Source organism: Malaya genurostris, chromosome 2 (assembly GCF_030247185.1).
Source record: "Malaya genurostris strain Urasoe2022 chromosome 2, Malgen_1.1, whole genome shotgun sequence".
NCBI classification, from domain to species: domain Eukaryota; kingdom Metazoa; phylum Arthropoda; class Insecta; order Diptera; family Culicidae; genus Malaya; species Malaya genurostris.
Genome location: NC_080571.1, coordinates 191455829 through 191478315, shown reverse-complemented (window position 1 = coordinate 191478315; position 22487 = coordinate 191455829). Strand labels below are relative to the sequence as shown.

The following is a 22487-nucleotide window of genomic DNA, read 5'->3' as shown; positions in this document are numbered from 1 at the left end:
AAAATCATTAAAATTAGTTCTGATTTATTTACATTTAATCTAATGTTATTTCGCTACGAAGTGTGCGTATAATATAAAATAATATAATATAAGACGATAATATATGAAATAATATGCTATGCTACAATATATAACAGTTAATGTCGCTGTGTGTCTGCTACTAACGCCAGTCGACGCCGTTCTATTGACCAAATGTCATCATAGAAACACGGGGAGGAATGAGATAGGAAATGTGAGGACTAGTTATCTCACTACTTGACGACCCTAATGCAACCTTGACACCTTTTTTGCGAAAATTGTCTCTCTTCAACTTTTTAACTCGAATTTCTTCGAATTCCTGAATTCTGAATATTGATTATGGAGAGTGAATAGTTCCAGGGCTGATTTACTCTCATGATCTAATTAGATTAAACCCGATTAAACTCTATTGAGCATGAATTTGAATTGCAGAAGTAACAGGAGTGCAGGGTTTCGCGCAGCATTTGAACCAGCCCTCTGCTGAGAAACCATGTAACTATTACAAGTATCCTTCTGCAAAAATCAAAGCAATTAAGAAGAATGGCTAACAAAAAAAATGTCACTAATTAACAGGGTCTGAGTGTTTAGTAGAATATTTGTGATAGAATAAAATGAAAAGAATGGTTATTAAAACATTTATTCTATCAAAAAAATTGTCATTACTAACTGAATATTCATTCAGTACCTTTTTCTCACAGATTATCGATGAGAATATCTTTACTACGATCAAGGAATTAAGACTTAATTCGATTAATGCTGCTCATTTTGTTTATCATTTAAGAGGTTTCATTTAAAAGGTTGTGTACAAAACACGACCGATTGCGATGAGATTAAAAATGCAGTAATTCAAATATTAAAAATATCATATAAATGGTAGATAGCACGATTCAAGGTTCATAATACAAGGAATAATATATCCACTGGTTTGTGAAACAACTCTTGTTAAAATGGTTATTATTTTGGATTTCGCATGCGTTATTATAAATAACAATTTTTAATATTTCGATTTGTGACGTTAGTCTTATTATGAGTATTATTATTATTAGGAGGAAGAGTTGAAACTTGAAATCGTGTTCTATAAGGGCACAGTTTTAGTTTCAGCTAGCTAATGTTTTTCATATTCACGTCATTCCGGTTATGTTCCTGACATCACCCGTCCGCCAATTGCAGGGTTGTTACGGTCGGGCGGATTCTGCGGATTTCGCGCGGTTTCTGCTCAGATTTTGATACGATGGCGCGGATTTCGTGCGAATATCAAGAAACATTGTTTCACATTAGTGAATCATTTGTTAAAAAAAGTGCAGTTTTATGAAACCCCAAAAAACTAAAGGTGGGCGAACGTTTCAGCAATGGGTAGAGTTGGCCGTGAAAACCTTGATGAAATATACGAGGAGGTAAATAGTTCCTTCAGTAGACAAAACTTCATTTTTATACTCTCCGATCTCGAGTTGGGCAAGAAAAGAAACGAAGAAGAAATGGTTAAATCGTTTATCTAATGCTGGACCCGACAGGATTCCATCTGTGGTGATACATTGTTCTAATAGTTTGATAGTTCCACTATTTAACATTTTCAATTGCTCTTTGCGTTCTGAAATTTTTCGTGAAATATGGAAGAAATCCTATGTGTTCCCAGCTTACAAAAGTATCCAACTACCGTGCTGCTTTGTGCGCTGTATCGAAGTTGTTGGGAATTATAGTTCTGGATTTTATAACACTTAGTTGCTCTGACTACATATCTACATCATGCCAAAGCATTCAACTTCCACAAATTTATTAACCTTCACTTCCTTCATCATACTTTCTTTACAAGCACGGCTACTAGTAGATTCTATAAATACTTAGGTCTTTTTTTACGCGGGGGAATCAGAATGAAGAATTTTTTGTTTGATCCGAATGGAAGAATTTTTTTCGATGCCAAATGTATTAGAAATGCATGAAACATCCAGATCTGTTGTAACCTCAAAAATTTTTTTTTTGTAAAAACCGGTTAAGGAACTTTGAAAAAATTGAGATTTCCGAAATCGAACATTTTTTGTAAGCCAATTGTCTTAGAAATGCATAAAAAGTCGAGATCTGGTGTAATCTGAAATTTTTTTTACGTCGAAAATTTTCTAAGTGTCAGAGAGTTGACCTAAAAAAATCGAGATAACACCAGATCTCGATGTTTCATGCAGGGTGGCAAGTGACCGGGAAAATCGGGAAAACCGGGAAAAAGTCGGGAATTTGATTTCACCGGGAAAAACCGGGAAAAAGTCGGGAATTTTAGTGAAAAACCGGGAAAAAAATTACTACCTCACCTATGAGTAACAGTTGTTAGCATAATGATTTTTTTCAACAATTGAAAAGTAGGAGACAATACCCAAGTTTGCGTTTGAGCGAAATGTTCAGTACAAGTGTTGAAATAACTTATTGTCCATTGGAAATTGGGCCTACACCCCACGTCTCGTCCAACGATTTTTAAAGGCTTGCAGGCAGTTTTAGCTCATTTTGAACAATAAGGATAATTTGTATGCTTCTGTTGGATTTTTATCAAATTTTTGAATAAGTATTCAACACACTTGCAAAATTTATGGCAAAATCTCAAGGTAAAATAGGAAAAATTTTTAATAAAATTATTGAACATTTTTAGTAGCCTTCATATTTTCAAGTTTCATCATAACTTGTCCCAGTGATGTCATCTTTAGGCAATACTTGTGTTATGCTTATAATCGCAAGATTGGAAGAGTTGTTCACTTTGATCTTATTCGCCGTTTACAGGAAGTATTTGAGTTCCTTTTTGAGAGTTCAAACTGGTTTCTGAGGACTAGTATACAATCTTAGAAAAATTTAGAAAATGGATTGATTTGTTCAGTGAATCTATGTTTAATTTTCTTTTAAAGGTTCTCAACTATTCCATAGTAGGATCACAAGAACGTTGATATTGATGTAGATAAAAGTGAATTGAATTTAATTTGAGCTTTTAGAACTTCAATAAGGTAATGATTAAAAATATATGCGGCCATATCTATTTTTCCCAAAACAATTTGAAACCCTGATTGTTATTGATTGATCTGCTAGAATCAGGTCAATTGTAGAAAAATTTCTCATATAGATAAATTAGTTGAGCTATTGGAAATAAAACTGGTTTAAAACCAGCGGAGAGTTTATCATGAAGAACTCGTACTTTCTGATTACTCTACGAGCATTTAGAATCCTATTAGGAAAAAACAGATCGATATATTGTGCATTTTAACTGCTATCATTTGATTTATTTGCCCATCAACGCATTGAAATCGTAAACATTCTTTATTGACTAACAGATACATTAGAAAAATTGGTGTTTTAAAAGAGCAAGTCGTGGCAGCCGAACGGTTTTGCGAAATCTTCTAATACACACATCTAATACATCTAATGGTTTTAAACTCAATTCTATTACATGAAAATTCAAAATTTCTGGTCTGACAGGACTTAGTTAATAATTGGTTTTATGGTTTTCATTACAATCACAGCATGATAATTCATCTGATGGTATCGTTCATTGCTTGCAAGCGACATACTTTAAACAATATATGTCCATATAACAATTTATTGTACCATGGCCGAAGCCCTGGCAATGACGATATTATGTTTGATTCGCTGTGCCATCATCAGTGTTTGTTATTGCCGATAATTTGGCAGAAAGTGGCTCGATATTTCTCTACATTGTATACAACATTTTCAATCTGGTAGAAGATACTACAAGAACTCGATGTCTCTCAATGCATGAACCGTGAGAGAATTCACTCCACTTCATACTCTGAGTATTTCATAGCCCTTAACAAAACATATACAGTCCGGCAATGATCGGCGCGGTGAGGAATTTGCCAAGAAAGAATCGCAAGTTGATAATTATCGCAGATAATTCGACTTGATTCTCATACTAGATCACAATATACAATATTTCAAAACCCTGGTCTGGAGCATTCACAGCTATTTTCATAGATACAACTTTTACAAAGGTTATATTCACATAGTTAGAATAAGCGGCAATAGTAAAATGATTCTATCGCAATTATCCACTGCCCGTATAGAATCGGATCGCAAAACGAGAATAAGCAACCTTTTGCTGCTTCAGAGAGAATCCCCACAGCAGCGAGCTAACCTTTGATTCTCAGACAGGTCATCGAGAGAAATTTGCTTTCTCACTGGTGTCCGTTCTATGTTATATGAACCATGACGGTGTTTTGTTGCTGAGATGATATCCGTCTCTCTTTGATGGCACTGATTGAATCGTGTGAATAGTTGCTAGCGAGCGTTCTTTGATACGATAAAAGCCATCCTCGGCCATCATGCCGTTTATAATTTTCCCGCAGAACTGGGACTTCCACTTTCACTTCCGGAAGGAGCGAAAAAAAATGTACAAAATGATTTGAAGCTGCAAGCAAAGATTGTTGTTGTTTTTTCTGAGTGGCAAGCGTCCGTTTTTGTGATTGTTGTTCCTTATTGATTTATTTTCAATCATATGTATACCAAAAAAATTATAAAAACAGTCATGTGCACTCGGAAGAAATCGGTTACGTGTAACCAAAACCCCTGAATGACTTGAAAAAGGCTTTATACTTTATACTTATATGCACATGTTATAATGAATATTTTCTATTTATACATCGAAATGCCTGGAAAGTATGAGAAACCTCAATTAGCGGGCCTATTACAATGATTTTTTTTGGATGTGGGATATCTGCTTAAAGTTTTAATTAAAAAATATTTGAAAAAAATCAAACAGGAGTGATTTGAGCCTATTCCAAAAACCGGGAATTTTTGTCTCAAAAAACCGGGAAAACCGGGAAATTGAAATCGGCAATTCACTTGCCACCCTGTTCATGCATTTCTAAGACAAAACAAGAAAACCGCGTTACTTAGAAAATCTGCGTAAAAAAGCTGCGTATAAAACCCGATAAAAAACCGCGTAAAAAACACCTCAGTGTACACCGATTTTACTGTTACGTTCGACAAAATCAATCAGCCCAAAACGATCTTCAAGTTAAGTAGACTGGGATTTAACGGATAATTTTTTAATTGGTTTCGATCATATCTAACTGGTCGTGAAATGATACTGAAAATAGGAGACTGTACAACCTCACCATTTGCTGTTAGCTCTGAAGTTCTTCGAGGAAGTCACCTTGGACCGTTTATATTTTTATTGTATCTCAACGATCCAAATTTTTCTGTCAAGTGTTCTAGTGACTCAGAGTTCCTATAAGAATAGTTGGATAATTTAACTAATTGGTGTAACATCTACAATATGGTTTTGAATGCCACTAAATTCTCCGTTATCTCTTTTAGACGGATAAAGACTGTATTCAAGTTCGACTATATTATTTCACAAACTGCTCTCAAATGCGCATTCTCTGTTAAGGATCTGGGTGTTCTTCTGGATTCCAAGTTAAATTTTAAGGAGCACATAGAAGCTACTATCTCCGAGGCCTCGAAGCTATTAGGATTTTTTTCCGCGTTACTGAAGAATTCTTTGATGTACATTGCTTGAAGGCTCTATATTGCCCTTTAGTTAGCTTAACTCTCCAATATGCTGCTGTCATCTGGCCACCTTATTACCAAAACGATATCCAACGCTTTGAAGCGATTCAACGCAAAATTGTCCGATTGGCTCTCCGACGTCCCCCATAGAGATATCCTTTAAACTTACCGAGTTACCATGACCGCTGATTGATCTCGATTTATTATCTGTCCGTCGCGGTGTTTGTAAGGCTAGTTTTTTGGCAGACCTACTTCAGTCGCATATCGATTGCTCCGAGCTATTGCAATTGTTACAGTTAGACATTTGACGTCGTAATCTTCGATCCTATTTTTTCTTCGGATTCCCTATGAACTAATTATGGATATAATGAGTTCATTACTAGCATGTGCCGCATATTTTACAAATGTTTGAATTCTTTCGGCTTTCATTTATCACGTAATGTTATCAAGAAATCGTTCCACATGTTATTGTCTCATTATTCACAGCACTAGATTTAAGGAAATGTATATTTTGTATAATTGTAATCTGTTGATGCAAAAGATGAAGAGGTTTTATGCCTACTAGAGAGCAAGTTTGACAGAAACTAACTCCAGTGGGCTTTTTCCTGCTCCAAATAGAAAAATTAAAAATGAAGAGGAAAAGAAAGACATTCAGAGTAAAATCCGACAACAAGAAAAGGTGCTGTCTCAGAAAAAAAAAACTAAATACTAGGTGATAAATAATTGAAACTAAAATTATAAAGATTAAATCAGATCATCGTGATGTGGTCTACCTTAAAATTCTTCTTTGCCGAGCAAGAAGATCTTGAAACAAGAAAAAGATGTCCTCGCTGAAATCTGGTCAACTCTTTTAAAAAAAACATGCAGAGTTCTAGATTAAATTCAAGTGGATTTTCACGTTATGCGGAAATTAACAACTGTATAATTTTTATGGTGTAAACGCTCCCCTCGAATATCGCGCATTTTAGTATACAACTTCTTGTAAACTTGTTTTTGTTTTGATTTCGAAATTTTTCGTAACAACCCACTATCCACTTGACTTTTATTTCACAGCAACCAAAAGCTATAATAATCAGAGGAAAATGTTTATTTCACCAAACTAAATCGAAGTAGCTAGAGAAATCATTGTTAGGGAAGTTAATGACAACAGTTTGCAATCGGTATTTCGTAGAAGATATTAAATAACTTAGCTAGCAACCGCTAATAAATAGTGATCGGGAACAGAATAGAAGCTAGATATACAAACAAAATAAAATTAAATGCAAAATCTCAACAAAGCACATTCAAACCGTTAAAGATAGAAGCATCTGCCACCGGAAGAGAGCAATAGCCTTTCCCCTATCATATCTAATAAAAAATTATTTGTTGTTTTAAGATTTCTGTAATTTCCTGATAAACTCAAACTGATATTGGAAAACATAAACTCTGTTGATATCCAAATTAAAACAAAACCATTCCGAATAGATTGGCAGATAATTTACATAAATTGAATCTCGAATGGAGTTCAGAAATCAGCTACCAAAATTATAATCCTACATGTTCTATGCTGCTGATTCATGCTGTTTAGCTTTACTTACATAAACAAAAGTAACAGAAACGCAGGTTCGTTCGATTCGTTTGTTATATTTCCTTTAATTGGCTGAATCGAAATAGAGCATAAGATAGTAAGTCTAGGTTTAACTATATTCAAAATTGTTCCAATTTTGTAAATCATATTTGTTGCTGGCAAATGAACCAACTTTTGCTATTCCGGTCATCTGAATCCGGTTTCGGAAGAATTAAAAATAGTTATCAAAAACTCACTGGCCAAATCGATTTTCACAAACTCATAGGTTCAAAGGAGAAGTCTTACAGTTTTAAACGGAATTCCTAAATTTGTTGTGGATACAACTTCCGGTTCCGGAATTACAGGGTAAACAGGATTTGTTGATTTCGTTAGATTGAGACCGAACAAACTTTCCTATTTCTATTCAATGAACAGTTGTTTTTGCGACTTCCCCAGTAATATTTATGATGTTATGAGTAATATGAAAAGGCATAATTACACCACCAGGTGGATTAAAACAGATTTTAAATTTGTTGATGATGATCATCTTGAGACAATACTACCTTGATAAAAAAGTTCCCAGAATTTATTCAGATAGTAAAAATACAAGATTATTCATAAAAAAATAATTCAGTTCATGATCCAATTCTCGAAACATTTTTAATGTCAGTTTTCGGTATGGCCATCAGAGCCATCTTCGATTTTTCCATCATCTCATCTCGAGTGCTGAAACGCGTTCCACGGAGTGGTTTCTTGAGTCGACCGAATAGGAAAAAGTCGCAGGGAGCCAAATCAGGTGAATTCGGTGGTTGCTGAATGGTAGTCGTTCCTTTTTTAGCCAAATGTTCAAGGATAACGATAGCATTGTGTGACGATCTGACCTTGTGGAAGGATATCATAATACAATACTTGTAATCAATGAAAACTGTGAACATTACCTTCTGTTTCATTCACCGAATCACGGCCACTTCTGAAACGTTTGTGCCATTGATAAATGACTGTTTTCTTCTGAGTATCGTTGCCGAAACACTCTTCTAATATTTGCAGTGTCTTCGCACCCTTGAAACCGTTTTTAACGCAAAATTTGATGCAAACTCGTTGTTGCAAATTAAATTCCATTTTAAAAATAGTACAAAATCGAGGAATCGCACAATCGCAGATGTACTCAATACAGCGTAACTTTTACCAATGACCAAGTATCAAGCTGAAAATTTGATAGAATATCAATGACAGATGTGGCAACCTAAAAAAATCTAATCGGGTGACTGAGAGCGCCACACGGTGGTGAATCCGGGAACTTTTTGATCTAGTACAAGGTAGTACTTGTGTTATGCTCATATTTGTGTGAAATTTCAATAGGACTCACAAAATTCGAAAAGTTGTCTACTTTAATCTCATCCACCGTTTGTAGGGAGTGTTTGATTTCCTTCTTTGAGATCTGAAACTGGTTTCTGAGGACTAGTGTAGAATCTTAGAAAGACGGCACTTACCATGGCGAGACCCTGCAAATCTACCCCCATATACGGAGTGATGTCAACTTTTAGGAATTGATACGTTGCTACGTCGACGAAAAATTCAACAGGCATTGATCATTGCAAAATTGATAAACGGAGAGATTGATGCTTCTGAGCTACGTTCCAAAGTCAATTTTCGGATTCCGAACAGAACGCGGATTCAACCCTGCTTCAGAACAGTTTTCACAGCAACTCTGTTTGGATACAATGAGCCGATAGCTGCATGTATTCGAACGTTTACTTCTGTGGAAAATTATTTCGAGTTTGAAGAATCATTTAGTAGCTTTGTTAGGAAAATTAAAAGATCTGTTGTACTTTTTACGATTTTTTGTTTTGATGTTGTTTGTCATATGTATGTTAATTTGTGATATGTACGTGCTTTGCTAGCTCCGGTAACGAAGATGCCCAAGTAGCCCAAGGATTTCAATGCTCCAATTTCTCACTTTGGTCTGACTAGTGGAAGAGGCAGCAGTTTTCCGTGGTGTGTTTGATCAGGTTATTAGTAACATGAAAATACTTTACGCAGTTAGCTAAAGTTAAGTTTTCCTTTCCCCAAACAGATAGCTCATATTGTTGGTACAGTGATAGTTAGCGTAAGCAGTGTCGTGTTTGAAACGTAAGTCAAAAAGGTACGCCTCGTGCTGTAATGTGTGTAATGTGCTATGTGGAAGGTGCTTATATATAGATATTACAGCCCTACGCCCAGCACATAATACAATCTCGCTAGGCGGAAGAGTATCGCTGACGTCATCATCGCTCCCTTAGAAGGGTAAACCAGCCATCACGCAACAATAGGCAGCAACTTCGTCGGAAGGTTTCATTTCGATTACGACCGGAATTTGCTGCGTATATACCACGTTGTGCGAATCTGCGGTAACGACCTTGGCGCCGGTTCGGTGCGATCTAAGGCGGTCGCACACAGCAGCAGCAGAAGGGGAACTATTGTCATCAGTCGTTACCGCCATCCGCAGAACCACGTAAAACCTAGATCGTGAGTGATACAATCTGACGAAAACAAAATTGGAATGCATAGTCAGTTATTGATTTGCTTTAAAAAGACATTACTGATAACAAACAAATCGCGAGCATAAGCTAAAAATAGATTGGGCAAAAGACCCGGAATATTATACCTTTAGGCGATATTACATGCAACAATAAAAAAAGCGTCAAGAGCAGTGCTGGAAACGGTCCCTTCACGTGACAGTTTTAAGTGAAATTCCTATGTTGGTACCTAAAACTGTAGATGTTTACTTTGAATGTCGTGTGCTGGAAACTTTCATGTTGCCTACTATTCGGGCTGTCGCACATGAATGTCGCACGAACCATACAGATGAAAGTCGCATGTGACAGTCATGAGCGAGCGCTTCATGAATGTAGTGGCGGCAGTCTTACTCGTGTTGGACGATGAATGTAACGAAAGAATGATAGTCCTCAATAGAATCGGCTGCATTTTGTCTTCGGTGCGAATTTCATTTCTGGCAATAAACTTTCATGAAGAAATCCAAAACGCCGTCATTAGTGAGAGTTTTCATCTCGATACTGTTCCATGAAATGGTCAAATTTCATACCATTATTGCAAAAGGAGAACGTCAATGTCAATGAAAAAGCGCGGGTTAGGGTTGTCAATCAACGAAAATTCTCAATTTAAAAAAAAACATGAATTAAATAGAAAAAGAAGTGAATATTAATCGAAAATCACAACATTTAAACATTTACTAGATGCATAGGGTTGTCAACTAGCGCCAATTTTCAATTTTTGAAAAAAAAAATGTAAAATAGCAATAAATAAGAAGTAAGTCTTTAGAGTACAAAATTTACTATATTCATGTACTTTAAAAGGGCATAGAGTTGTCAACCAGCAAAAATTTACTACTTTTGAACAGTTTCTAGTTTTATTTCAATAAAAAGTAAAGTTAATAGTTGAAGAAATTTACCAAGAAAAAATTCAAATTACTTTCGTAATAATCGAGGATGTCAACAAAATCAAGAAACAAAAAAAGTTTATGTAAATTAAAATTCATTACGTAGAATATGTTGATATTTCAGATTTTCCACATAATTTTTATCTTATGTACATTATTCGACATAATATAATGGATATTCATATCGACATTTGTAACAAACCATAGCAATATGAGTATTTTTCGAAAGGATTTGATAAGTGGATGTAAGAAAACGACGTTAGAAGCCGTTTCAAAATCCAAGATGGCGGCTTCCGGCATACCGATGTTCGTTATAAACCATCACAACATGAGTATTATTCGAACGGATTTGATGAATGGATGTTAGAAAACGACGTTAAAAGCCGTTTCTAAATACAAGATGGCGACTTCTGGCATACCGATGTTCGTTACAAACGATCACAATATGAGTATTTTTCGAATGGATTTGATGAATGGATGTTAGAAAACGACGTTAGAAGCCGTTTCTAAATACAAGATGGCGGCTTCCAACGTATTGATATTCGTTACAAACCATCACAATATGAATATTTTTCGAACGGATTTGATGAATGGATGTTAGAAAACGACGTTAGAAGCCGTTTCAAAATACAAGATGGCGACTTCTGGCATACCGATGTTCGTTACAAACGATCACAATATGAGTATTTTTCGAATGGATTTGATGAATGGATGTTAGAAAACGACGTTAGAAGCCGTTTCTAAATACAAGATGGCGGCTTCCAACGTATTGATATTCGTTACAAACCATCACAATATGAATATTTTTCGAACGGATTTGATGAATGGATGTTAGAAAACGACGTTAGAAGCCGTTTCAAAATACAAGATGGCGACTTCTGGCATACCGATGTTCGTTGTAAACGATCACAATATGAGTATTTTTCGAATGGATTTGATGAATGGATGTTAGAAAACGACGTTAGAAGCCGTTTCTAAATACAAGATGGCGGCTTCCAACGTATTGATATTTGTTACAAACCATCACAATATGAATATTTTTCGAACGGATTTGATGAATGGATGTTAGAAAACGACGTTAGAAGCCGTTTCAAAATACAAGATGGCGGCTTCCGGCATATCAATGTTCGTTACAAACCATCCCAATATGGGTATTTTTCGAATGGATTTGATGAATGGATGTTAGAAAACGACGTTAGAAGCCGTTTCTAAATCCAAGATGGCAACTTCCGGCGTATTGATATTCGTTACAAACCATCACAATATGAATATTTTTCGAACGGATTTGATGAATGGATGTTAGAAAACGACGTTAGAAGCCGTTTCAAAATCCAAGATGGCGACTTCCGGCATACCGATGTTCGTTACAAACGATCACAATATGAGTATTTTTCGAATGGATTTGATGAATGGATGTTAGAAAACGACGTTAGAAGCCGTTTCAAAATCCAAGATGGCGGCTTCCGGCATATCGATGTTCGTTACAAACTATCACATAATGAATATTTTTCGAACAGATTCGATGAATGGATGTTAGAAAACGACTTTAAAAGCCGTTTCTAAATACAAGATGGCGACTTCTGGCATATCGATATTCGTTGGAAACCATCACAATATCAGTATTTTTTGAATGGATTTGATGAATGGATGTTAGAAAACGACGTTAGAAACCGTTTCTAAATACAAGATGGCAACTTCCGGCGTATTGATATTCGTTACAAACCATCACAATATGAATATTTTTCGAACGGATTTAATGAGTGGATGTTAGAAAATGACGTTAGAAGCCGTTTCAAAATTCAAGATGGCGGCTTCCGGCATACCGATGTTCGTTACAAACGATCACAATATGAGTATTTTTCGAATGGATTTGATAAATGGATGTTAGAAAACGACGTTAGAAGCCGTTTTTAAATACAAGATGGCGGCTTCCGGCATATCGATGTTCGTTACAAACCATCACAATATGAGTATTTTTCGAACGTATTTAATGAGTGGATGTTAGAAAATGACGTTAGAAGCCGTTTCAAAATTCAAGATGGCGGTTTCCGGTATATCGATGTTCGTTACAAACCATCACAATATGAGTATTTTTCGAATGGATTTGATGAATGGATGTTAGAAAACGACGTTAGAAGCCGTTTCTAAATCCAAGATGGCGATTTCCGGCATATTGATATTCGTTACAAACCATCATAATATGAGTATTATTCGAAAGGATTCGATGAGTAGAAGTTGAAAACGGTACTTACAGTCGTTTCAACATCCAAGATAGCGGGAATAAGAATAAGTTGCATTATCTTTTTGGTGCAAATTTCATTTTCGTTATAAACTGTCATAAAGAAATTAATAACGACGTATTCGTGATTGTTTTCATTTCGATACTCTTATAAATCTTATATTCTTGCTGTGGAGGGGATCAAAAACCGCAGTTTTGTGGTTTTTCAAAAAGATGTTTTTTGGCACAAGCACACCAGCATGATGTAATCGCTTGCCTACTGCTGGTTGTCACTAGTATCAAAATTTTCGATCGTTCTGAATTAAATGCTAGCGATTGATGCTGGTGAAGAAATTCAAGATATCGACAGAATGAAAATCTTGCACTTTTTAACGGAATTCATGATTTGTTCCGATAAATGGAGACAATATAAAATATAGTAGTATTATACAGCAATATTAGTATATATTAATACAACAATAAATTTCACAACAAATGCACATCCTGTTTAGAACGATTCAAGTAGGATTTCTTATGGTTTGTATTATGACAAATGCTGATTCAAAAATATTTTTAAGAAGTAATAAGTTTGGAATGATATGTTATTGCGTGCAACGACTCTGTTTTTGAAATCCAAAGATAAATTTTAAGCAAAGTTGAAGTTTGCTGGGACAGATAGAAGAGTATACATTTAAAAACCCGAAAAAAAGAAATTTTTTTATTGGTATGACTGTTGACAAGTGTCTTCTTATTAGACTTTTAAAAACATGCGACAATTTTCTTATTTCGCTCTTAAATCGAAATTAGATTATAGCAATAAAAAGTCCATTTGAAAAAGTATGATGTTTTTCTACTACAAATCAAATCAAAAATAAATTCAATCGTATCGTGCAACATTACCTGGAGCGTTGCGATGTATTCTTAATATTATTAATTGAAATCGATTTACTTTCCGATTAGCGTGTACGTGTTTTATAACAGCAATAGAAGACATCATATAATCAAGATATTCAGCTCTCATATTTTCCGAACAAATCATTAGCGACATACTTTTTTGATAGCATGGTGCTGCCAGTCGTGTCCGCATCGTAACTCGTACATACAAGTAGATGAGAAAATGTAAAATTCGCGCGAGAAAATAACAGCACTGCATACAGGGCTTGTATTGTGAATCCTCAAACAAACGAAGCAACAAAAAAACACCCGCTGAGAATACTTCGCTTGACATAACTGAATGAGAGTCCTATATTAGAGAGAAACTGTATGCGTGAGAGTATATGCTACTGAGCAGACCAGTTCCCTTGTTTGGTAAATTGCCTGTGCTCTCAGTCTCAATTAACACATGAACTAAGCAATCCATGGCAATGCAATGAAATGAAGGCTTCGCTCTCGTTAGTACTGTACGAGAATGAAGAATTTTGCTTCACGGCGTGCTACGAGATGCGAAGCAAGGTCATACAGGCAATATTTACGGTGTCGTTTTTAGTGTAGGTTTGCAGAAATCATTTTTGAACATAACGTTTGTACTCCAAGACCAAATTTGATCACATTTCAAAAATATTTCAGACATTTTATAGCATAAATTTTGCATTTGAGTCCGTTTTCAAACGATCCAATTTTTTCTTGGAAGATTATACTGTGTATATATCCTACAAACACAAGAAGCAATGTTTTTTCAATTAATATTCATTGGAACTAAAAGTTATCAATCTAGTTTTCTCATAGGCATCTTCAATATGCGAACCATTCATCAAAGGCTAACCTCATGAAGCATACTCATCAGCTGGCAGACATGTTCAGGAACTAATGAACGTACGAAGCAGCTCTCCTTGCTTGGGTTGCGCTGTGAGTTCTACCTAACATACGAATGTATGACATACACTTGACATGATATGTCAGCTGTTTTTCAAAGAAGGGCGAATCTCACATAAGTAAACAAATCGAGTTGGCAAGCGTTTAAATTATGCTGGTGTGCTTGTGCCAAAATACTGGCAGCCAACAGAAATGCAAACTGGCCATATCGTAGTCATAGATCAATATTGGCGTTCTTTTCCATTCAATTCATGTTTAAATTTTTTTTGGAAGGTTGTGAATATTCGTTGGTATGAGCAAAATCTAATGATTTTCGATCCCTTAATTCCGTTGTAGTTCAAATATTATTACAATGTTATTTCTTCAAAAATTGTTTGCTTTCGAAAAAGTACAAAACTACGATTTTCGATCGCCTTCATAATAGCAATATAAGATTTGGAAGAATATCGAGATGAAAACAATTTATGAATTTCTTTATGACAGTTTATAACCAAAAACTAAATTCGCTTCAAATAACCATTTAGGATGTTGGAATTACTGTAAGCATCTTTTTCAAGCTCTACTTATCGAATCCGCTAGAAAAATACTCATATTGGAATGGTTTCTAACGAATATCGATATGCCGGAAGTCGCCATATTGTATTTAGAAACGGCTACTAATATTGTGATGATTTGTAACGAACATCGATATGACGGAAGCCGCCATCTTGGATTTTGAAACGGCTTCTAACGTCGTTTTCTAACATCCATTCATCAAATCCATTCGAAAAATACCCATATTGTGATCAATTGTAACGAACATCGGAATGCCGGAAGCCGCCATCTTGTATTTAGAAACGGCTACTAATGTCGTTTTCTAACATCCATTTATCAAATCCATTCGAAAAATACTCATATTGTGATCGTTTGTAACGAACATCGATATGCCGGAAGCCGCCATCTTGGATTTTGAAACGGCTTCTAACGTCGTTTTCTAACATCCATTCGAAAAATACCCATATTGTTATGGTTTCTAACGAATATCGATATGCCGGAAGTCGCCATCTTGTATTTAGAAACGGCTTCTAACGTCGTTTCGAATCCGTTCGAAAAATATTCATATTGTGATGGTTTGTAATGAGCATCGATATGCCGGAAGCCGCCATCTTGTATTTAGAAACGGCTTCTAACGTCGTTTTCTAACATCCATTCATCAAATCCATTGGAAAAATACCCATATTGTGATGGTTTCTAACGAATATCGATATGCCGGAAGTCGCCATCTTGTATTTAGAAACGGCTTCTAACGTCGTTTTCTAACATCCATTCATCGAATCCGTTCGAAAAATATTCATATTGTGATGGTTTGTAACGAACATCTATATGCCGGAAGCCGCCATCTTGGATTTTGAAACGGCTTCTAACGTCGTTTTCTAACATCCATTCATCAAATCCATTGGAAAAATTCCCATATTGTGATGGTTTCTAACGAATATCGATATGCCGGAAGTCGCCATCTTGTATTTAGAAACGGCTTCTAACGTCGTTTTCTAACATACATTCATCGAATCCGTTTGAAAAATATTCATATTGTGATGGTTTGTAACGAACATCGATATGCCGGAAGCCGCCATCTTGGATTTTGAAACGGCTTCTAACGTCGTTTTCTAACATCCATTCATCAAATCCATTCGAAAAATACCCATATTGTGATGGTTTCTAACGAATATTGATATGCCGGAAGTCGCCATCTTGTATTTAGAAACGGCTTCTAACGTCGTTTTCTAACATCCATTCATCGAATCCGTTCGAAAAATATTCATATTGTGATGGTTTGTAACGAATATCAATACGCCGGAAGCCGCCATCTTGTATTTAGAAACGGCTTCAAACATTGTTTGCTGACATCCACTCATCAAAACTTTTCATTTTATTATTCAATTATTGTTTGATTTTTTTTTTCAAAAATTCCCTTTTTGCATTCGTTGACAACCCTACGCACCTTGACAAAGTTAAAAGCTACGGTATTTGATCTCCTCCACAGCAGCAATTTGAAATTCAACCATTTCATGGAACGGTATGGATATGAAACCCGTCACTAATGAAGCCGTTCTGAATTTCTTCATGAATGTTTATTGCCAGAAATGAAATTCGCACCGAAGACAAAATGCAGCCGATTCTATTGAGGACTATCATTCTTTCGTTACATTCATCGTCCAACACGAGTAAGACTGCCGCCACTACATTCATGAAGCGCTCGCTCATGACTGTCACATGCGACTTTCATCTGTATGGTTCGTGCGACATTCATGTGCGACAGCCCGAATAGTAGGCAACATGAAAGTTTCCAGCACACGACATTCAAAAAAAATGTCAGCAGTTTCCAGCACTGGTCAAGAGACTGGGTTTCGAACCTAGGTGATTTGGATTCCGAACTCTTTGCGAATGCTATGGACTGTGACGTTATGCTGTAAGTAGATGGAGAATTTTCGATCATATGATAAGCAGTGTTGATTCACAAAGCTGTATGCTGGTAGTTTTAGTCGATGTACACTCGATTCGTCGCATCCGTACCGCAACCATTGTGAATAGCAGTGCGGCTATTTTATAAATATGTATATGTGCTTTTTGTCTTTCTCGAATCCAGAAGCTGTAGCATGTGAACATCATAACATCGAATTGAGTTATTTATTTGATCTCACTTTACTCGATTTTGTAATCACTTTGAAATACGAATTTCAAGGCTCAGAAGACCGTGCGCTTTAGAGTGAAGTCTTTACAACAAAGGCTGGGGATGTGAATTGGGAAACTGGCAATAAGCAATCCCAGATCATCATATGTTATTTCGATTCCAAAAAAAAATATCTGACTTATTTCGACTAATTGGGACAATGAACGAGTATCTCTCTTCTGTCCGCAGACAGCATCACAATGATTTAGCAAGTTTTAAGTTCTTGTGTAGACTAAAAATTCGGGATCATTCGATGAAGATTAATTTCAGAACGAATATTAAACAAATCATGTGCTTTCTTCAGATAAAATCGGTTAAGGGGCGGGTAGGGTCTAACACTTTCGAAAAATTATTTATTATTTTCTTTCTATTTTCTGCTAGTAAAACATTTCAAGAATATTCTGTGAAATTTTGAAGCATCTTTGCCGATCTCATACTAAGAAGAAATAAGAGCTGCGCACACAGGCCCAAGATTTCTGCTTCGATTGACTTAAAAACATGACAAAACATTCTCGAAATGTTTCATTATAACAAAATACAAAAGAAAAAATATGGCTTTTTGAGAATGTTAGAGTGTACGTGCTCCCTTGAGTAATGTTTCCTTCGATTCTATAGACAATAAACTTTAAACGCGTTTTTCTCGAAGGCAAGTTTTGAAAGTCCGTGTCCATCATCATTCAAAAACTACTGCACCTTTTTTTCAAATTTTGCACACTTTCTACATATAAAAAACCAGACCCCAGTGGTTTTCTTTTTGTTGTTTGTTACTATAGGGATGTTTTACAGCTACAAAATGGACAATTTTTCGTGAAAAATCGTACTTTTGAATTTAAACAACCATCCAAAATAAAAATAAAATAAAAACAAAAACAAACAGAAACGTTGGGGTTTAGAGAAACTTGTGCTCTAACTATGCAGCTTTGATTTGTTCACTTCTGATTGGTCTGCGCTGAGATACAGTGGACACCGCAAATCATGATTTTAAGGAAGCGTCTTCAAAAATGTCTCTTCACCTACTTATTCCTCAATATTTTTCCACGAAAAAATTACAAAATGTTGTTGGAATGATGCTTTTTATTAAACAAAATATTTGAATTTATTTTTCCCTGGTCTTTGGATGATGAGCTACAGGGTGCGTACCCCCGCTTGGCGGATGGGGGTGGGAGTCAATTTACACTTCGCGTATTGACAAAGTCGGACCATACCGAGATCGATCGTTCGCTTATAAATGTGAAAGATGAAAATTATTATGTTGTATGGATCGATCACGGAGTGGACAGGACTAATAGTGCTTGAAATTGACAATAGGTCATTGGGTGGTTTCGAGCATTCTTATGCCTGGAATTGGTCACCAATTTGAATTATCTGGATCCAGTTGGAATCAATGTTAATATATCATATTCGTCCTGAACTTGGTTAATTTAATTCAAGAAGGAGGACTAGTGTTATCAGGAATAGGAGTAAATTGATATCTTATGAATCGTTTAGGAACTTTCAAACCTTTCCGATCCGGTTCGGCATCGGTAATGTTTACAAATGGCAATGACGGCGAAACTGATTAATCAGGTGTGAATACACTCTCAAATCGGGAAAGGTTTGAATGTACTTAGATTTCTCCAACTTGGACACAGATGTCACCTTCTAACTAAGAGTGTGAGATGTGTGTTTCTGGAAGAGAACGGTTCACGTGGACCATTTCATACAGTCACACCTAGTATTTCTTCACGAAATACATGTAGTAGTTTTTGTTTCCTGGATGCGTGCTCAACACTAGAAGGCCCAAAACTTAGTATAGACCTGAATTGATCAAAAGCACTCGAAATGATTGAAAGAAAGAAAGTCACTGACAGACTAACTAAAAGCTAGTGCAGAGTGCCTTAGTGCTTATAACATTAAATTAAGAGTTAAATAAAGATCACAGAATTCTAAGCAATCCTTCCATTGTTTACATATTGTTACTTTCTTGGGCATTCTAGTGTTAAATGCGCACCCTTACGTTATATAATTTAACGAAATCACTCACATCTGATCTTATTTTATTTTATTTTCATGATAAAAAAAACTAAATTAAATGAGACTATTCAAGTAAAGGATTGTCATCGAAGATTCAAGGCCAAGAAGGTGTGAGGAACCATAGAATGTCCAAGGATAGCGTTGCAGGATAAATGCCCTATGTTATAACCTAACTTTTGGTAATATGTATGATGATGGAAGAAAAGGGAAATCTTAGATACAAAATGGAACATCGATAAGACTAAAAAGACCATTGCATACAACTAACTTTTACATTTCAGGGAATAAAATAACATCAGCAAAAGTACGGAATGGAAATAAAATAGAAGGACAACAAAAGACATTTACGAAACACAATTGAATAGAACACTGGAATTAAGGTAATACAGAATATTAACTATGACCAAAGGTAAGAAAACCAACATGAATAAATAATAGAAACTGGTGGGTAATAATATAATTTCCTCATATTGAAAGAGGCGTTTATATGGCGCGCATGCGCTAATTCGGCCTGATACAAATTAACGGGGAGGGCAATACATTTTGGACAGGGCTGTAAAAAGCTGATTGGAACCCTTTCCCCACCAAAATGTAATATAAGGAAACTATAAGGAAACAAAATATTTGAAATTATTTTTTTGAACGATAGTTCTAAAAAAAACCGCAAAAATGATGTTTTTTTTTCATCATTAAGGCCCTACCCTTGGAAGTGAATAAAAAAACCGTGTTTCTAGGTGTAAAATTCCACACCCAGACATTTTCTAGGTGTGGAATTCAGTACACTCCCAATAGGGTTTCCGTTGCCTCTGGTATGATTTATATATTGAAAGATTTTTGAGATAAAATAGAGCGTATTATTTGAAAGTAAATTGAACTATTTTAAAGGACTTGTTAGTTGATGCACGAAAAAACAATCACTTTGGTCGTACCAATCGTCGATTTCTAAACCACAGACAATAACGGTCAAAATAACAACCGAAAATAATAGTCGAAACATTTATTTTTTTTTAACTAAACGCGAAAACTGTTAGAGAATCTGATACTTAACGTATCCCACCAGAAGGAAGTCTTTGACGTCAAATGTATTTTTCATATCAAGTTCCTGAAGATGGTTTTTCTGTGGCTGACGATCAGCAAGATGAGAATACCCAAGCCGCTATTCGTCCTCGAAAGAGAATTAGGCCTTTTGGCCGGATCTGGTGAAGGCTCAGTATGCAAGGAGTTCGCTAAAGGAGATGAACTAGCTTCAGATAAACGTCAATGATCGCCAACCTATCCAATGTTCTCCAGATGTGTGGTTATACAACAATAATCTCGCAAGCAAAAATAAAGAAGATTTTTGGTGTAAAAGCTGCAGAAGCGTTGACAAAAACCTTTTCATTGATCACGGTTATGGTTCCGGACAACTGCCACAGAATGTCGAAGCATTTTTGTAAAACGCAACATAGGATGGAAGGAATAATTGTTCTACTAAAATTTACTTTTGCATATTTGTATCGCCTAATGAAATTAGTCCTATTTTGATGCATTGGTTAAGTTGATGCTTTTGAATAATCACTTTTGGAGTTTCACAAAATTTTTGCCTCGCTAGTTTTTTTTTCCAAAATTAACAGCAAAAGGATAACATAATGTGATATCAATTGAAAAATTGATGATCTGAAATCAAATTAAGATTTCTATGTGATGTTGCTATCATAATTAGAATTTGATTTGCTCTCGTTTTGATGTTCGACTTTGCCCGGGTAGGGACTAAGAATAGGCCTAGACATGAATGAAAATCCATGGAAAGCGTAGACACGAATAAAATGTAACTGTAAGACAAACCCAAAAGCCTTACAGCTTGCACGATAATGTGATAATATAAAGCTTAAGTTTCTAGTATGCAATGTAGATAGATCTTTTGATTGTATTTTTTCTGATTAGTTTACTGGAGAGGTCGACTCCGAAATCGATCCGGATGAAGCCTGAAATTTTCTGCTCTTCCGCCTAGATCAGGGATTCCCAAAGTGGTCGATATAGACCCCTTGGGGTCGATATCCTTTTTGCGGGGGTCGACGTAAACGAAAACTTAGTATGGGGGTCGACGAGGTCTAGAAATCGACCCCCTATTGCGTGATATAAGTTGTTATTTGAAATATTCATGCTTAAAAGTTGTGCTTATTTGACCATCCGCAGAAATTGGTAAGTATTTTACATCTATATTAAAAAAGCAAGAAATTGAATTTTCAAAGGAATTTATGATTGGGGGGTCTGAGGCCCAAGCTAATTTTAGTAAAGGGGTCCATGACCCAAAATAATTTGGGAACCCCTGACCTAGATTGAGGTTTTCCGAGTTATACGTATGATGATTTCCCGGCATATACAATTGTGTTAAGCGCGCAGGATATCTCAGGTTGCGGTTAGATCCTTTCCAGATCTATTTCAAGAGCCGTTTTGAGTCAGCTAGCTCGCTTCCCTTCCCTGTTTAGCGATAAAATGAACCTTCCCCTTCAAGAGCTTTAGCTGGGCAAACAATAATTGGTGGGTGGTCTCTTTAACAGAGAATGGTGCATAAAGCGCTATTCACACTAGGCCGTGACGTATCCGGATCGGGATCGCAACGTGTCGGGATGTATTTGTAAAATATTCTCATCATACCGTGCACTTTCCGTATCGCTGCCGGTGCTATTAGTAACATACGCAATCGTTGCATTTGATGTTTTTCTGTTCCTCACGAAAATAACATATTTTTCCAACAAAAAATTGGCCGTAATTGCAATTGTATAACGATCATTGAGATGGCTTATAGTTTGTATTCGTCTCATGATTTCAGATATTTAGCTACAGGAGGCACGCAAAAAACCATAGCGTTTAGTTACAGACTTTGGGCTGTCTACCAGATTGTTCACAAGATATGTCGTGTAATTACCGAAAAATTAATCGACGATGCAATGTCGAAACCAACAGAAGATATGTGGAAGAATATTGCTAACGATTTTTGTGGAATTTCCCTCTGTGTCTTGGAACCTTGGATGAAAAGCATGTAACAATTCAAGTACCTGCCAATAATGTCTTTGAGTCATCGCATGCTTTGACCGTGCTTCGGACGTGTGTCGATACATACACGGGTACGACACGGTCTAGTGAGAATATTCACATTGAGCTGCATTAAACAAATTTGAAACGTAACCCTGACGGGATTCGGTCCGGTCCCGTTCCGGGTACGTCACGGCTTAGTGTAAATAGCGCTTAAATCACC

At 36.0% G+C, this 22487-nt stretch overlaps 1 protein-coding gene across 2 annotated transcripts in view; it reads left to right on the top strand.

The window, feature by feature from the left end:
• The window catches only part of LOC131432894 (small subunit processome component 20 homolog), an 87940-nt gene that overhangs the window by 21600 nt on the left and 43853 nt on the right, over positions 1 to 22487 (top strand). The gene's annotated exons all lie outside the window — the stretch shown is intronic.